Raw genomic sequence first — 15,230 nt, 5'->3', positions numbered from 1 at the left:
TAATCTTATTTATTTCATTTAACAATCTTATATAATCCTTGTAATAATACACATATTTTTATTAAATTATAATCTTTCATTGTTTAATCATTCAATATTTCACTCTGCACCATTTCTGACAGATGGCAGTTGATTCTCTTCTTGGAAGCTTCCAATGATGAAGCTCCCACAACTTCCGAAGGCAACTTCTGTTCCATGGGTTGATTGTTCTCACTGTCAGAAAGTTCCTCCTTAGTTCCAGGTTGAATCTCTCCTTGATCAGTTTCCATCCATTATTCCTTGTCTGGCGTTCGGGTGCCTTGGAAAATAGCTTGATCCCCTCCTCTCTGCGGCAGCCCCTCAAATATTGTAAGCCTGCTATCATGTCTTTTAACTAGACTAGCCATGCCCAGTTCCTGCAACCATTCTTCATATGTTTTAGCCTCCCGCCCCCTCATCATCCTGGTTGCTCTCCTCTGCACTCTTTCTAGAGCAGGGATGTCAAACTTAAGATCCGGAGGCTAGATCCAGCCCTTGGGGTGCTTAGATCTGGCCTTCAGGGCCACCCTAGAAACAACGAAGGACCGCCCCACCTGTCTCTGCCTGTGAAAACAGTTCACAAGGGCCGCGCACAGCCCTTCTGAGCTCCATTTTCGCTGGCAGAGGGTTGCAGGAGGCCCTCGGAGCTGAAAATGGAGCTCAGGAGCCCATTTTTGCTGTCAGAGCACTCTGGCAACCATATGTGCCCCCCGACATAAGTGATGTCATGCTGGCCATGCCCACTCTGCCCCCCCCCCAGCATGAGGTTGTCTCTCCATCTAGTTTTAGGTTTGTTTTGTGGACACTTTTGATCAAGTGGGATCCATTCTATGCCTGCCTTGGTCCACCTGCCCTCAGTTCTTCTTGCCATGTGACCAGCCCACTTCCATTTCAGTTCTTTTACTCTCTTGCGGATACCTTCATTTGTTCTCTCATCCACCTGCAGATCTTTCTATCTTGTCTTGTGATGCCAAGCATGTTTCTTTCCATGGGTCACTCCACTCCATGGTGCCACTCGTAGTTTTTGTGAGGTTAGTGTTTTAAAGCAAATTGAAAGAATGGCTGATTATTGGGTAATAAACATTTGATGTGCATATAGGGTAGTCAAAAGGGGGGCACGATAGCTCAGCAGTTAAAGATGCTGAGCTTGTCAGCTGACAGCCCAAGTTCGAGAGCCGAGTACCGTGAAACAGGGTGAGCTCCCATTTCTTGCCCCAGTTCCTGCCCACCTAGGTTCAAAAGCATGCAAATGCAAGTAGATCACTAAGTTCCACTTTGGTGGGAAAGTGGTCCGTGCACCTTGGTGTACAGTCATGCTGGCCACATGAGCACAGGTAATGTCAATGCTGGCTCTCTCAGCTAAGAAGCGGAGATGAGCACCACACCCTGGAGTCAGACAGGACTGGAAAAGGACATCTTTATCTTTATAAGACAGCCCTTAGCTTATGGGCATAATTGGGATTTTAAACTCAATTGTAAAACATTACAATTATAAGTTGAGGCATCCATATGACCAGTAGTAATTTTATGGTCTTTTTCATGGCTGTCAGTAGGCAAATGCTGTGGATGTTAAGTGAACTGGTTCATTTGAATGGGCATTTCTTGTCAGAAACTGGCAAAATACATCACAAATCAGAGTCACGTGACTGCGGCGTGCTGCAACCAGCCGTAAAGCTGACCCAACTGCAATGTGAACTTGAGACTGCAGGGGGCGCAGTGTGACCATTTACAATGATCATAAAACACCCGTCCTGTGGCTGTGATAAGTTTGAGCAGTAACAACAATTTGCAGATTCTCAGTTTTTTCTTCCCAATATTTATATCTGTCCCATCTGCAAGTAACAAGATAAAACATGATATACCAAAATGCACATAAATAGTCCTGCTCTGGGTTTTCCCCTCTTTGTGAGGTTTATAGGCTGTGGACCAGCATCAGGTCTTCTCGGTGGTGGCTCCCATTCTTTGGAACACCCTTCCTCCAAAATCTGCTTGACCTCAACTTATGTTGCGATTATGTTTCACAAACATGTTAGAGCCACATGATCTTGCACCTGATTTTGGCCATTATCTGTCCTTAGAGACCTTGCCTGTGGGTTGCTACCTTCTTCAAGGGGTGGGGGTGGAATTTAGCAGGTCATTAGTGGAAACCGACAGACAAGAGCAATCCAGCCTGAGCAGACATCCGGAAATTTTAGACAGAAGCTGCTCGCAACAAGAGGGGCAGAACTTCAGCAGCAGCCTTAGGAGCTTCCTACAGTCCACTTCCATTCCAAAGTCCAGTGAACTACTCTTAGATTAAGCGCTACTGTCAGTGCCGTGTTAAGAGGGGGAGAGAATGGTTATGGAGGTTTTAAATAAAAGGGACAGGTCTTGTTCCTTGGGCTAGAAATCAAAGCATTCTGCTTTTAAGGTTTAAAATGCAAAGAAGGGATCACTTGGGCTCTTTTACAGCTGCCACAAGCCACAGCTGGCAAGCTCAACCACATTGATTGCACACGCTCAGAAACTCCTCCTGCACCCACTGGCCATGTGCCAATTAAACTTGCTTTGAAATCTGCTTGTTTCCCGTAAAAAGCATTTGCATTCAGGGCTGAAGTGTCCTTTTTCCAGAGCTATATTTTCCAAAGCCTTCTGGCTGAATGGAGACTTCAGAATAGCTTCCTCTCTTCCACCCCTTCCCGGTTCCTCACCAGGCCCCACCCCACCTCAGCCCACTTCCCAAAAGACAAGAACGTTTAGGTTAGATTTTTTTTTAAAAAAAAACTTTATTGATTTTCAAAAGCAGAACATTAAAGCAATAAACAGACAAAAAGAGGGTTGAGAAAGAAAAAAGATCAAGAAAGAAAGAAGAAAGGAATTAATTTTTTTTTAAAGATAGAAAAAGAATGAATGAAGGCAAATGTATATGCCCCAGGATCCAATGTTGGGTCAGTCACTGGGACCAGAGGTTTTATCTTCTGAGCTTTCGGACTCATGCTGGAGCCCATGCATAAGGAACTTCTCATTAACAGAGTGTATGCAGCTACTAAGATTGTTGGGCGAGCAGGCACAAAAACAGCTAGGGAGGTGATTGAAGCCTGGGAAACAGGCCCCTTGTCAGTCAACAGGAGTGCTGATTTACCCTCAGCCTATCAAGTACTTAGAAAGTGAGGGCTAGGCAGCACAAGGAAACAACAGACAATGTCTTAAAAGCCAGCCATCAACACACCATAATCAAGATCTAAAAAGCCACCTACAACACAGACATTATATATACCACACAGAGAACAGCACACATTCTGCTAGAGAGACCTCCCCTGGAGATGGGCTCCAGCATGAGTCCAAAAGCTCGGAAGACAAAACCTCTGGTCCTGGTGACCAACCCAGATTGGATCCTGCAGCAGGGAAAATGACTTATGACTTTCTTTGGTACAGATACGAATTTTAAAACTGCATCTATTTCTTATTCTAAAGTTAATGTTTATTTGCACTATTTGTCAGGGTTCCAAATAGCATCCAAAGTAAACCAGAGTCCAAGACAAAATATTGCACAAAGTTCCAATTTATTAAGAGATACATGTTGGCACATCTAAGAAAACCTGAATCTGAAAGCTTCCTGGTTTTCCCCACCCAGCTGAAAGTTCAGGATCTTGCCCCCACACCCACAAGTCCATCACATCATCCAATCTCCCACTGCCAGGCTGGCAGTTCCACCCATCCAGTTCCAGTCAGGTGCAGAGGTGCAAAGATAAAAAATGACCTCAGCTTTCTAGAAAGAATTTTATTTTCGCTACACAGTATGTACCTCCTTACAATCCCCCCTTCCATTTTCCGACAATAGAAAAAGGCATAGTAGAATAATAGAAAGTGTGGCAGGCCAAAGATCCAAAAGAAAGCTACAGGCCTGACACTTTTTCTCTAATCCCATATAATTCTAATCTTTAGCTCCCAAAATTTACATTTTCATTTATTTCGATTTCTTGCCAAAAATCTTTTCCAATTAGAAATAAAATTAGTTGACATTTTTTCTTTAATCCGAGCTGTCAATTTCACCAGCTTCACCAAATGATAAATCAGGGACTCATGGATCCAGCTATTTTTTTTTTTAAAAAAAGCTTGATTTAGCCATAAATGTACTTTAATGTATCTAGAGAATCTTTTAACTATGAACAGAGTACAGAGACTTCACTTCCATAAGTTCCACTCCTAGTTGTATCCCTGGGTTCATTCTATGACTTCAAACAACCCCAGGGTTAGGGTTAGGGTTAGGGTTAGGATTTAGCCCAATATGGCTATGTAAGGCAGGAGGGGAGGGTAACTTCCGCTTTCTTGCTGACTCCCCCTCCCCCTTTGGCAATTTCTAGAATCTCTCCAAATTGGCTAGAACACTTTAGAACACTTTCAACAGAGTCCAGACAATCAAGTGAAAAAGCGAGGGGAAAAAACCCCAGAGATTCTGGGGCAAAATAAGGAAGTGATTTAAGTTTAGAGTTAGTTTGGATCCAAAGTTGGAAGGACCTCTGAAGCGAAGGAATCCAGCCTTTGAACATCTTGCTTGTACAGTCTACTCTTAATGTTGGTTTTTTGTTGCATCGTTTAAAAAAACCATTTGGAACATGGCAGTGGGCTAGGAGTCTCTTCCCAGAGTCTGCCTGATGGCAGCGTGAAGCAAAGGAGAATGTCAACAACAGCAGTCCCTCTCTGGACCCCATATACATTCTTAGGAAATAAAAATGCCATCTCCTTCCATTGTTGAGAAGTGTGCCTATTTTCTGGGTGGGGTGGGGGAAAGGAGTGTAGTAGGATGGTGTGGGGCAACTTTGCCACAGTGATGGTAAAAGGTTTTGGGTTGGCATTCTGGCTTCCAGTAAGTAAGTCAGTCAGTCAGTCAGTCAGTCTTCTCTCTCTCTCTCTCTCTCTCTCTCTCTCTCTCTCTCTCTCTCTCTCTCTCTCTCTCTCTCTCTCTCTCTCTCTCTCTCTCATTCTCTCTCTCTCTCCCTCCCCCTCCCTCCCTCTCCCTCTCCCTCCCCTCTCCCCCTCCCTCTCCCTCTCTCTCCCTCTCTCCCTACTCTCTCTCTACTTGTCTCTCACTGTATCTCTCTTTGCCTGTCTCTCTTTCTCTCAGTTCAACCCACCTCACAGCATTGTTGTGGAGACAATGGGAAGCAAGAACATTATGTACAGAATGCTACCTTGAGTTGCACAAATTGAAGATGGGAAACAAATCTAACAGATTAACCCCTAATTAACTGTTTACAATCAGGATGAAAACACTGATAGTCTTCAACTTACAACGGTTCATTTAGTGATCATTCGAAGCTACAACAGCAGTGAAAAAAGTAACCTATGACTCTTTTTCACACTTACAACCATTGCAGCATTCTCCTGGCCATGTAATCAAAATTCAGATGCTTGTCAACTGACTCAATTTTATGACAGTTGCAATGTCCTGGGGTCATGTGATCACCTTGACAAACTTCTCACAAGCAAAGTCGATGGGAAAGTCATATTCACTCAACAACTGTTGCAAGAAAGGTTGCAAAATGAAGTGAAACTCACTTAACAAATGTCTCAGTTAGCAACAGAAACGTTGTAGTCATAAGTCAAGGACTATCTATAAGAATGGAATGGAATTAGGCAGTTCTATATGAACTTCTTCTCATTGAAATTTCTTGGAATTTAAAATGTGGTGGAAAAGCCTTGCTGTGGTGGATTGTGCCTAAAAGGGGAATGTGGTATGATGGACTACAGTCAAGTGACGTCTCCCAAGAAGGAGGGAGCACATTCCAAAGAGGGGGGGGAGACAAAAAGGCAGCCCAGCCCACAGTATAATTTATGTATTTATTTAGTTGGTCATTCATGTATAAGGAACTGCGCATGCGCTGGAAGATGGCTGCCGAGTCTTCTCGCTCCGGCTCGGGCTGCTGAGAAATTGCGTGGGAGAAGGTAGAATCCTGGCCCAGGAACCCGGTTTCGTGCTTGAAAGGAGCAAGAACTCCCCAGAATACCCATGCCAGCAGTGGACTGAGGAGACTTACCTCCCCAGAGCTGCTAGGCTCAGAAGACGCGGACGACGCAGGGATACCGGAAAAAAAGCTGGGGCTGGGGCGGAGACTGCCGGCGCGGCTTGCTAGTACAACTCAGAGCGACTTGGAGACGTTGCTGCTGGGATTCTCGGAACTTTGGAACTTGGAGGAGCTTGGAGTTTTGGAAGAACTAGGATAGCCCAGAGTGGCCTTCGACGGTGTCGGACGCCCCCCTTCCCCCCCCTTACATGGACGGTGGCTTGGCTGTTGGCGTTATTGGATGCCCCCCCCCCTCACACGGGTGGCGGTTTTGGAGTTTGCCGTCGTTGTCGGGCGCCCCTCCCCCCTCACACAGACCGCAGCCTCCCAGCGTGTTACAAGCTGGGGGTGACGGTGGCAGCCGCTCTGGATAACTTGCGGCTTGAATTGGGTGAGTGAGTGGCACCGAGCGGTCGGTGCAAACACTGAAGATATCAAGGGCGTGTTCCATACTGGCGGGTGGCGCTAGCGGACGGCGAGCGTTTGTTTTTGAATTGTGAGAGATTAAGATTAAGACCTGGGTCTGTATTAGACCAGCACCTCATTAAAGAGGGAGTGGCTGAACTTTTACACCTACACGGCTGAGACTGGTGGCTGGTCTCTGGCCACCTTAGTTCTCTAGCTCCCCCCCTCTTCTCTCTGGTGCACCCCCCTTCTCTGCTCGCTGCTGCGGGTGGCATATGGACGATGGCGGCACCTCTTATGATCTTTTGGGACTTGCAACATCTTCTGACTGCGCCCACCCGGTTACCCGACTTGTTGAACCCTTGGGGACTGTTCTGGACTACCATCACCATCTTGCCATCAGATGGAAAAAACTATAAGAGGGGACTTAATGTTTTTAACATACTCCCCCTCCCTTTACGACCCACCTCGGCCACCCTGGACTTTAGACTTTGGACCTTTAGACTTTGAACCTCCATTATTATATCCTCCAAGAACGAGATATACTATCTACATACCCCGTATCCCACGGTTGGTGCACACCTACCTGAACCGCATTTTTAACAGCTGCATAATCCTTCTTTTGTTTTCCTTTCTTTTTCTCTCTTCTCTTTTTTTCTCTCTTTTGTATGGGATATGCATGGGACATGCATTTGATTGAGTGAATGATCCCACTTTTTATTACCTATTATTGTTGTATTTTTTGTGTTTTAATTACTACGTGGGGACTGTTTGGGTGAACGGATGAGTGTGTTTGATTCGGAGGACCTGTCGAGGAACGCGGAGGTCGTTAGGGTGGTTGGGGGTATTACGGACATGGGAGTGGGCCGGAGCATTACGGTCGTAACAGGGAGGGGCAGGTATGGCGGGGACTTTAGGGCTGGCCATTACCGGAGAAGGAGGGCTTGCTACGTTACAGAGATCCCTCCTTCCGGCCCTATGAGTCCCACTCCAAGGCCAGATGGCGTGAGTAATCAGGGCCCTGGTCTCAGGCTGTTGTCGCTAAATGCCAGGTCTGTAGTTCACAAGGCTCCTCTCGTCCAGGACCTAATTTTAGACGAGAGGGCAGACCTGGCATGTATTACTGAAACCTGGCTGGGCCCGGAGGGAGGAGTCCCCCTCGTAGAAATGTGCCAAGAGGGTTTTCAGGTGCTTCATCAGCCGAGAGCTCAGCGAAGGGGTGGGGGTGTGGCCATTGTTATCCGAGAGTCCCTAGTACCTCGTAGGATCCCTGCTCCGGAGCTTGTCGGGTGTGAGTCCCTGCTGGTGAAGTTGGACCTCAAGTGTCAAGTGGGTCTGCTGTTAACGTACCTGCCTCCCAACAGCGTTGCAGCAGCCCTCCCCTCGCTCCTCGAGTCGGTAGCCGAGCTGGCAATTGAGTTCCCCAGGCTTATGGTTCTGGGGGATTTCAATTTGCCTTCGCTCGGTGAACACTCTGGTGGAGCGCAGGAGTTCATGGCTTCCATGACAGCCATGGGCTTGACCCAAGTAATTCGGGGCCCAACCCACTTGGCGGGTCACATGCTCGACCTCGTATTCCTTTCGGAGCAGTGGACTTGTGATCTTGGTCTGAGGGGTAGTGAGATCGTACCCCTGTTGTGGTCAGACCACTATCTACTGAGGCTTGACTTTCGGAGACCAAACCCCCACTGTAGGGAGGAGGAACTGACCAGGTGGTTCCGCCCCAGGCGACTTATGGACCCTTTGGGGTTCCAGACGGAGCTTGGGGTTATCCCTGATACCCTCGCCCGCAGTCCGGCGGAGACTCTGGTTACTGCCTGGAATTCGGCAGCGACGGAGTCTCTTAACCGGATTGCGCCTCTACGGCCGCTCCGAGGCAGTGGATCCAGGAGGGCTCCTTGGTTTACTGAGGAACTCCGGGAGATGAAGCGCCGAAAGAGTTGCCTAGAGCACCAATGGAGATCCAGTAAATCCGAATCGAGCCGAGCACTTTTGACAACCTGCGTCAGAGAGTACGTTAGAGCACTTAGGACGTCAAAGAGAAATCATATCGCCTCTCTGATTGCGTCCGCTGAGTCGCGCCCAGCCGCCCTGTTTAGGATAACCCGTGCCCTCCTAAATAGGAGGGACTCGGTCGATCCGCTACAGGGCAAGGCTGAGGATTACGTCCAATTCCTCGCGGAACAAGGTTGCTCGGCTTCAGGCGGACCTGGACTCCAATTCTGCAGACCCAGCCGAGGCACTAGGGGATAATCTGGTAAGTCATCGCTGGATTGATTTTCAAGCTGTTACCCCTGAGGACGGGGACAAGGCGATGAGAGCTGTAGGTGCCTCCACATGCGTGCTGGACCCGTGCCCCTCCTGGCTGGTTGTAAACAGCAGGGAGGTGACACGGGGCTGGATCCAGGCGGTCGTTACCGCCTCCCTTCGGGAGGGGGTCTTTCCCCCCGCTCTAAAGACGGCGGTGGTGAGACCCCTCCTGAAGAAACCATCTTTGGATCCAGCCGTCCTAAACAACTATCGTCCAGTCTCCAACCTCCCCTTTGTGGGGAAGGTTGTTGAGAAGGTGGTGGCCTTTCAGCTCCAGCGGTCCTTGGAGGAAGCCAGTTATCTGGATCCATTCCAGTCAGGCTTCAGACCTGGCTACAGCACAGAAACCGCTTTGGTCGCATTGACCGATGATCTCTGGAGAGCCAGGGATGGAGGCCACGCCTCCATCCTGGTACTCCTTGACCTCTCGGCGGCTTTCAATACCATCGACCATGGTATCCTTCTGCGACGACTGCGGGAGGTGGGGGTGGGAGGCACTGTTTTACGGTGGTTCTCCTCTTACCTCTCGGACAGGTCGCAGTCGGTGTTAGTCGGAGGGCAGAGATCGACCCCTAGGCCCCTAACGTATGGGGTGCCGCAGGGTTCGGTCCTGTCCCCCCTTCTTTTTAATATCTACATGAAACCGCTGGGCGAGATCATCCGACGGCACGGGATAAAATACCACCAATATGCGGACGATACGCAGTTGTATCTGTCCGCCCCGTGCCAACTCAATGAAGCGATGGATGTGATGTGCCAGGGTCTTGAGGCCATTAGAGACTGGATGGGGGTTAACAAGCTTGTACTCAATCCAGATAAGTGGCTGTTGTGCTTCCCTCCCACTAATTGGCCCAGTGTTCCATCTCTCAGGCTGGGGCGTCAAATTATACGCCCCTCAGATAGGGTCCGCAACTTGGGAGTCCTCCTGGATCCACAGCTGACTTTTGAGCATCACTTGTCAGCTGTGACCAGGGGGGCATTTGCCCAGATTCGTCTGGTGCGCCAGTTGCGCCCCTACCTGAACCGGGAGGCCCTCACAACAGTCACTCGTGCCCTTGTGACCTCTAGGCTGGAGTACTGCAATGTGCTCTACATGGGGCTGCCCTTGAAGAGTATCCGGCGACTTCAGCTGGTCCAGAATGCGGCCGCGCGAGTGATCGTGGGTGCACCTCGCTTCACCCACGTAACACCTATCCTCCGCGAGCTGCACTGGCTACCTGTTGCTCTCCAGGTGCGCTTCAAGGTGCTACTTGTCACCTACAAAGCCCTTCATGGTATTGGATCTGGGTACTTGAGAGACCGCCTACTGCCAATTACCTCCACTAGACCGATTAGATCGCATAGATTAGGCCTCCTCCGAATTCCATCAACGAGCCAATGTCATCTGGCAACTACCCAGAGGAGAGCCTTCTCGGTGGCTGCTCCGACCCTCTGGAACGAACTCCCCGTGGAGATTCGTACCCTCACCACCCTCCAGACCTTCCGCACTGCCCTTAAAATCTGGCTGTCCCAGTAGGCCTGGGGCTAAAGACCCTAACCCCACCCGAATGGTATGATTGTTGTGTTCTCTTTTAACAATGTATTGTTTTATGTTCATAACTTGTTTTGTCCTTCCCTTCCCCTAACTTGTGAGCCGCCCTGAGTCCCCTCAGGGAAAAGGGCGGCATACAAATAAATAAACTATAAACTATATAAACTATAAGGTAACATGAAAGAATAAACATGAATAAGAACACAGAAAATGGGGACAGTAGGACAAGGACGTTAGGCACACTGGTGCACCCCTAATAATTGGTGATAGAGGGAAAGAGTCAGGAGCTGTGGTGGCACAGTGGTTAGAATGCAATATTGCAGGCAAACTCTGCCCACTGCCAGCAGTTCGATCCTGACGGGCTCAAGATTGTCTCAGCTTTTCATCCTTCCGAAGTGGGTAAAATGAGGACCCAGATTGTTGGGGGTAAGAGGCTGACTCTGTAAACCGCTTAAAGAGGGCTGTAAAAGCACTGTGAAGCAGTATATACAGGTAAGTCTAAGTGCTATTGCTAAGTGCTGTAGCCACTCCCTAGAATCTCTCAGCATATGACTGTTGGGGTCAGAGTAGAGAATGTTTAATCTGGCAAGATTCTGTCTGTTGGAACAAGCAGATACAGAATTGAACTTTGGCTGGATTTTTCTATGTTGTCCTTGGGCTGGGCCTGGAAACTGTGGAAATTTAGAGAGACCCAAAGTTTGGAGAACACCTGCGAACCACTAGTAATGTGGTTGGCTCGGTTGTCCAACCAACCTGCTTCAGTATTATCAATTGACCAGAAAGGTTCATCTCCCACCTGCTAGTTCTATAAAACTAATGATTTGGCTCATTGTGGTGGAACCTGTGATATGAAAAGATCTGACTCCACTACCTTGAATGCTGTTAGGTTCCATTACTCATTTGACTGACACCGGGGGACTAAATCTTTATTAGGGCTAGTACAGCAATGTGGAGAATTTCTCCTTCTAGCAATTTGGCTTCCCTTTGATAAAAGAGAATTTGCTTTGGGGATTTCTTTCAAAGGAGAATATCATCTTGGTGATGTGATTCAGTTCTCACCTAGTGCATTGAGTTATGGGGGAGCTTTCTCCTGTTTTCACACTTCCTTCAAATGGGGTTCTTAAGACATCTTTTCATCAACTAGTAAAAAGGAGCAACTGTGGCTGGAGGGCTTGGGACGCTGGGCAAGAGGTTTGCAAGCCTGCATTCAAGACCCAAGAACTCCTCTTTGGGGAGGAGTTGATCTCTTGTCCCTCACTCCAACTCCTGCCAGGAACATGCCATGTTCCTGGCAGGAGCTGGAGTGAGGGACAAGAGCTCAACTGCATCATAGCTTCCACCACCATGGGCAATGGTGACATCCCCGGCTAATCCTTTCCATCCAGAAGCTCCTCATTGCTTCTGATTCAAAATAAATAAAATAAAATTCACTAGTGAAGCCAATTAGGGCATGGCTGCCTGGGGAATTTTAGGAGATGAAGTCCATACGTCTTAAGTTGCCAAGATTGGGAAACCCTGAGTTAGGGACAGCCCGTTGCCAGCCATGGGTGGTGGAAGCTATGAAGCACAATGGGGCTTTGTGGAAATGTGGATGCCTCTTCCATTTCTTTGAATCTCATTTTTGCAGACCCTACAAGAGTTTTGTTGAAGTGTCTTCTAGGGGTTTCAAACTTTTCAGGTCTTTCCGTCTCACAATGAGGAACCATGTGACACATTTTGGCCAGCTGTAGTCGGAAGAGGGCCCAAGATCCACAAGCAACTGGGAGGCTAAGAATGACACAACCATGATTAGAAGGGTGATTTGGAGCTCATTTCATGATAACCTGAATTAGAAAGGGGTGTCCAGGAGAGAGATGCCTTCTGTGGTGAAGGGAAAAAGAAAGTGGATGCCGCTGGATTTGAGTGGCAAAGCGGCTGTCTTTTGTGAGAAAGATCCGAGTTCAACCTCTGACATTTCCAGGAAAGAACCAGAGTCGGGACCCCAAATCTGAAAGCTTGGGAAATGGTTTAGAGAACATTGAGAGCAAGAAATGCCAACACTTCCGGCATTACCTTTGCTATGTGCTAATAAAGCCCTTCAGTGTATTTGCTTATTGACTGCAGGCCTTCAAATGTAGGCAAGAATTAGAGATTTTCGGCCTGCCTGCTTCTTTCAAAAGGCTCATGATTCACAAGGCCCTTGGATGGCTTCCATGGCATTTTTGCTCTAGATTCTAAAGCCATCTGTCACAAATGTTGAAAGGTGACAGGCTCTTGAGTCCTAGCCATGCCTGAGGACACGTGCCAGTGGCTTTGCAGGAAACCCAGACAGGAAGGGTTGGCTGCAAGGAGAGGTTAGAAAATCAATGATGGCCACAACTGGGTGACAAAGCCTTGCCCCCTTTTCACACGGATCCCAACTGTGGAGCTTTGGTGGCTGCCATGTTGATTCCCCCCCCCCCCATTCGCCCTCCATGGCAGCTGCTCATTCTCCCTTCAGAGAGGATGCGACTTTTATTTGTATGTAAGCAGATAGTATGTTTTTGTGATGCAGCCTAGAGCGATGTTTTCCAGCTGTGCAACTTCCACACCCAGGAGTCTCCTCAGTGGCCATGGGGCTGTCTGGGGAAGATGGCAGGAAAGGTTGCAAATGGCAATCACGAAACATTGCATCCAGTCATAAGTGCAATCTGGTTGCTGAGCTCCCAGATTGTGATCACGTGATTGCAGAAGAGCTGGAAGGACCAGAAGATCCGAGGACCCCTCATAGTCCCATTCATTCAGCACCATTGTAAGTTTGAATGTTCATTGGATAAAAATGGTCATAACTCCTGGACTACCAATAATGGCCCTCCAGGGTCTTAAAAAGCAGGGTTGGTGCATATTGATATCAGCCCTAGAAGGATTGGGGGTGACATGATAGCACTGTTCCAATATTTGAGGGGCTCCTACGAAGAGAAGGGGATCAAACTATTCCCCAAAGCCCCAAAAGGCAGGAAAAGAAACAATGGATGGAAACCTCTTAAGGAGTGAAGCAATCAAGAACTAAGGAGAAATGTCTTAACGGTGAGGACAATTAACCAGTGGAACAGAAGTTGCCTTCAGAAGCTGTGGGTCCTCCATCACTGGAGGCTTTCAAGAAGAGACTGGACAGCCATTTGTCTGAGATGGTAGAGGGCAGGGATGGTTAACCTTTTTCCCATTGCATGCCAAAAGCGAGGGGAGCTCAGGGGGGTTGTACATGGGTGTGGCCACACCCATAATGCTATGCATGCGACCCCCCCACGCAAATGCACGTGCGACCCCCACCCTCCCCCTGCACGCAATTGACCCGTTTTTCACCCTCCCCTGGTTCCAGAGGCTTTCTAGGAGCCTGGGGAGAGCAAAAACAGTTGTTGTCCTTCTTGAAGGCCCCCCGGAGGGTGAAAAATGGTCCTACAGGCAACTCCTGTAGGGTCGTTTTTCACTTTCTGGAGCCTTCAGGGAAGCCTCCTGAAGGCTCCGGAGGGCAAAAAACAGCCTTACAGGCAAACAGGAAATTCATTCCCGAGTTCCGGGAATGCATGTTGGGTTGTTTTTCGCCCTCCGGAGCCTTCAGGATGAAAAACGGCCAAAAAAGAAGGCCTAAATCAGCACGCTGGAACTAACAGAGCAACACCTCCCATGCCCTAACAAATGGCTCCACGTGCCACCTGTGGCATGCGTGCCATAGGTTTGCCATCATGGGTATAGGGGTATAAGGGTCTCCTGCTCAAGGAGGGGGTTGGACTAGAAGATCTCCAAGGTGCCTTCCAACTCTATTATTTTATGTTCTTTGTTCACTCAAGTGTCCAAAGCTAAACATTTTGCTCCCCTTTAAAAACAAAAGCAGATGGAAGTGGAGTATGAGTGTAGATTCCGAAAATCCATGCGCTTCCACCTTAAGGCATAAATGATTAAGGATGACAGTGAAAATGCTGTAATGCCGACATGCATCAACTGCCTGTGGGCACCGGATGCCCATCTGGGAGGATAATTGTGGTGCAAAATTGGTCCTTTCACAGCAGATTCCGAGGGACAAGCATGTTTAACAGGCTTCCCGTCTCAATTATAAGCCGAGGTGGCACAGTGGTTAAATGCAGCACTGCAGGCTACTTCAGCTGACTGCAGTTCTGCAGTTCGGCTGTTCAAATCTCACCGGCTCAGGGTTGACTCAGCCTTCCATCCATCTGAGGTGGGTAAAATGAGGACCCAGATTGTTGGGGGCAATATGCTGACTCTAAACCTCTTAGAGAGGGCTGAAAGCCTTATGAAGCGGTATATAAGTCTAACTGCTAATTATTCTTCCATTGCCATGGAAGATGAGAGGGGAAGGACCAAGGCTGGGAAAAGGAGCCCTTGCTTCTGGCCATCCAGCCAGGGAGAGCTGGCACCCAAGAGGAGATTGGCACTGGTGAGTCTGTTGCCACTGCATTGCATCAACTCTCCCTCCTAAGTATTTTTAAACTGCTCAACAGCTGGTCTGCCATTCAGTCGAAACATTTGCTTAACACACAAGCCTCGTGCTGGCAGGCGTAGCCCAGAAGGCGAAAGTCAAATTGAGCCTCTCCAGAGCATCTGATTCGCCTATCTGGGTTGGAGTCCCTCCTGACCAAGTCTGCTTTGGAAGGTGATTGAAACCTTTCCTTGAGGATTCTGAGTTTGTTTTCTTCAGAGGAAAAAGGGCCCTTCCCCATTTTCCCAACAGAAGAGTAGAATAAGTGCAACTGATGCAAAAGCCTCAGATGCAGGACTGTAAAACAGTGCGGTTAACGTTTTCCTTTTCCAACGAAGCCGTCTTTTCAGAGGCGAGCAAGGTGATGATTGCACCCCACAGTGGCTTTAAAGAGGGTTGAGCTGCTCCTGGAACCGGGCCAGGAGGGTAGTTCAGGCAAGAACGATGCGCTGAAAGGCCAGGTGGAGGA

At 48.4% G+C, this 15,230-nt stretch overlaps 1 protein-coding gene across 1 annotated transcript in view; it reads left to right on the top strand.

Moving 5' to 3' along the window:
* Positions 1 to 15,230, top strand: part of NEXMIF (neurite extension and migration factor) — a 404,259-nt gene that overhangs the window by 292,160 nt on the left and 96,869 nt on the right. The window lies entirely within an intron of this gene.

Source organism: Thamnophis sirtalis, unplaced genomic scaffold (genome assembly GCF_051295495.1).
Source record: "Thamnophis sirtalis isolate CommonGarterSnake01/CBP01778 unplaced genomic scaffold, rThaSir2_p1.2 scaffold_13, whole genome shotgun sequence".
In the NCBI taxonomy this organism is placed as follows: domain Eukaryota; kingdom Metazoa; phylum Chordata; class Lepidosauria; order Squamata; family Natricidae; genus Thamnophis; species Thamnophis sirtalis.
Note: the sequence above shows the minus strand (reverse complement) of the source record. Positions and strands in the feature narration are given on the sequence as shown.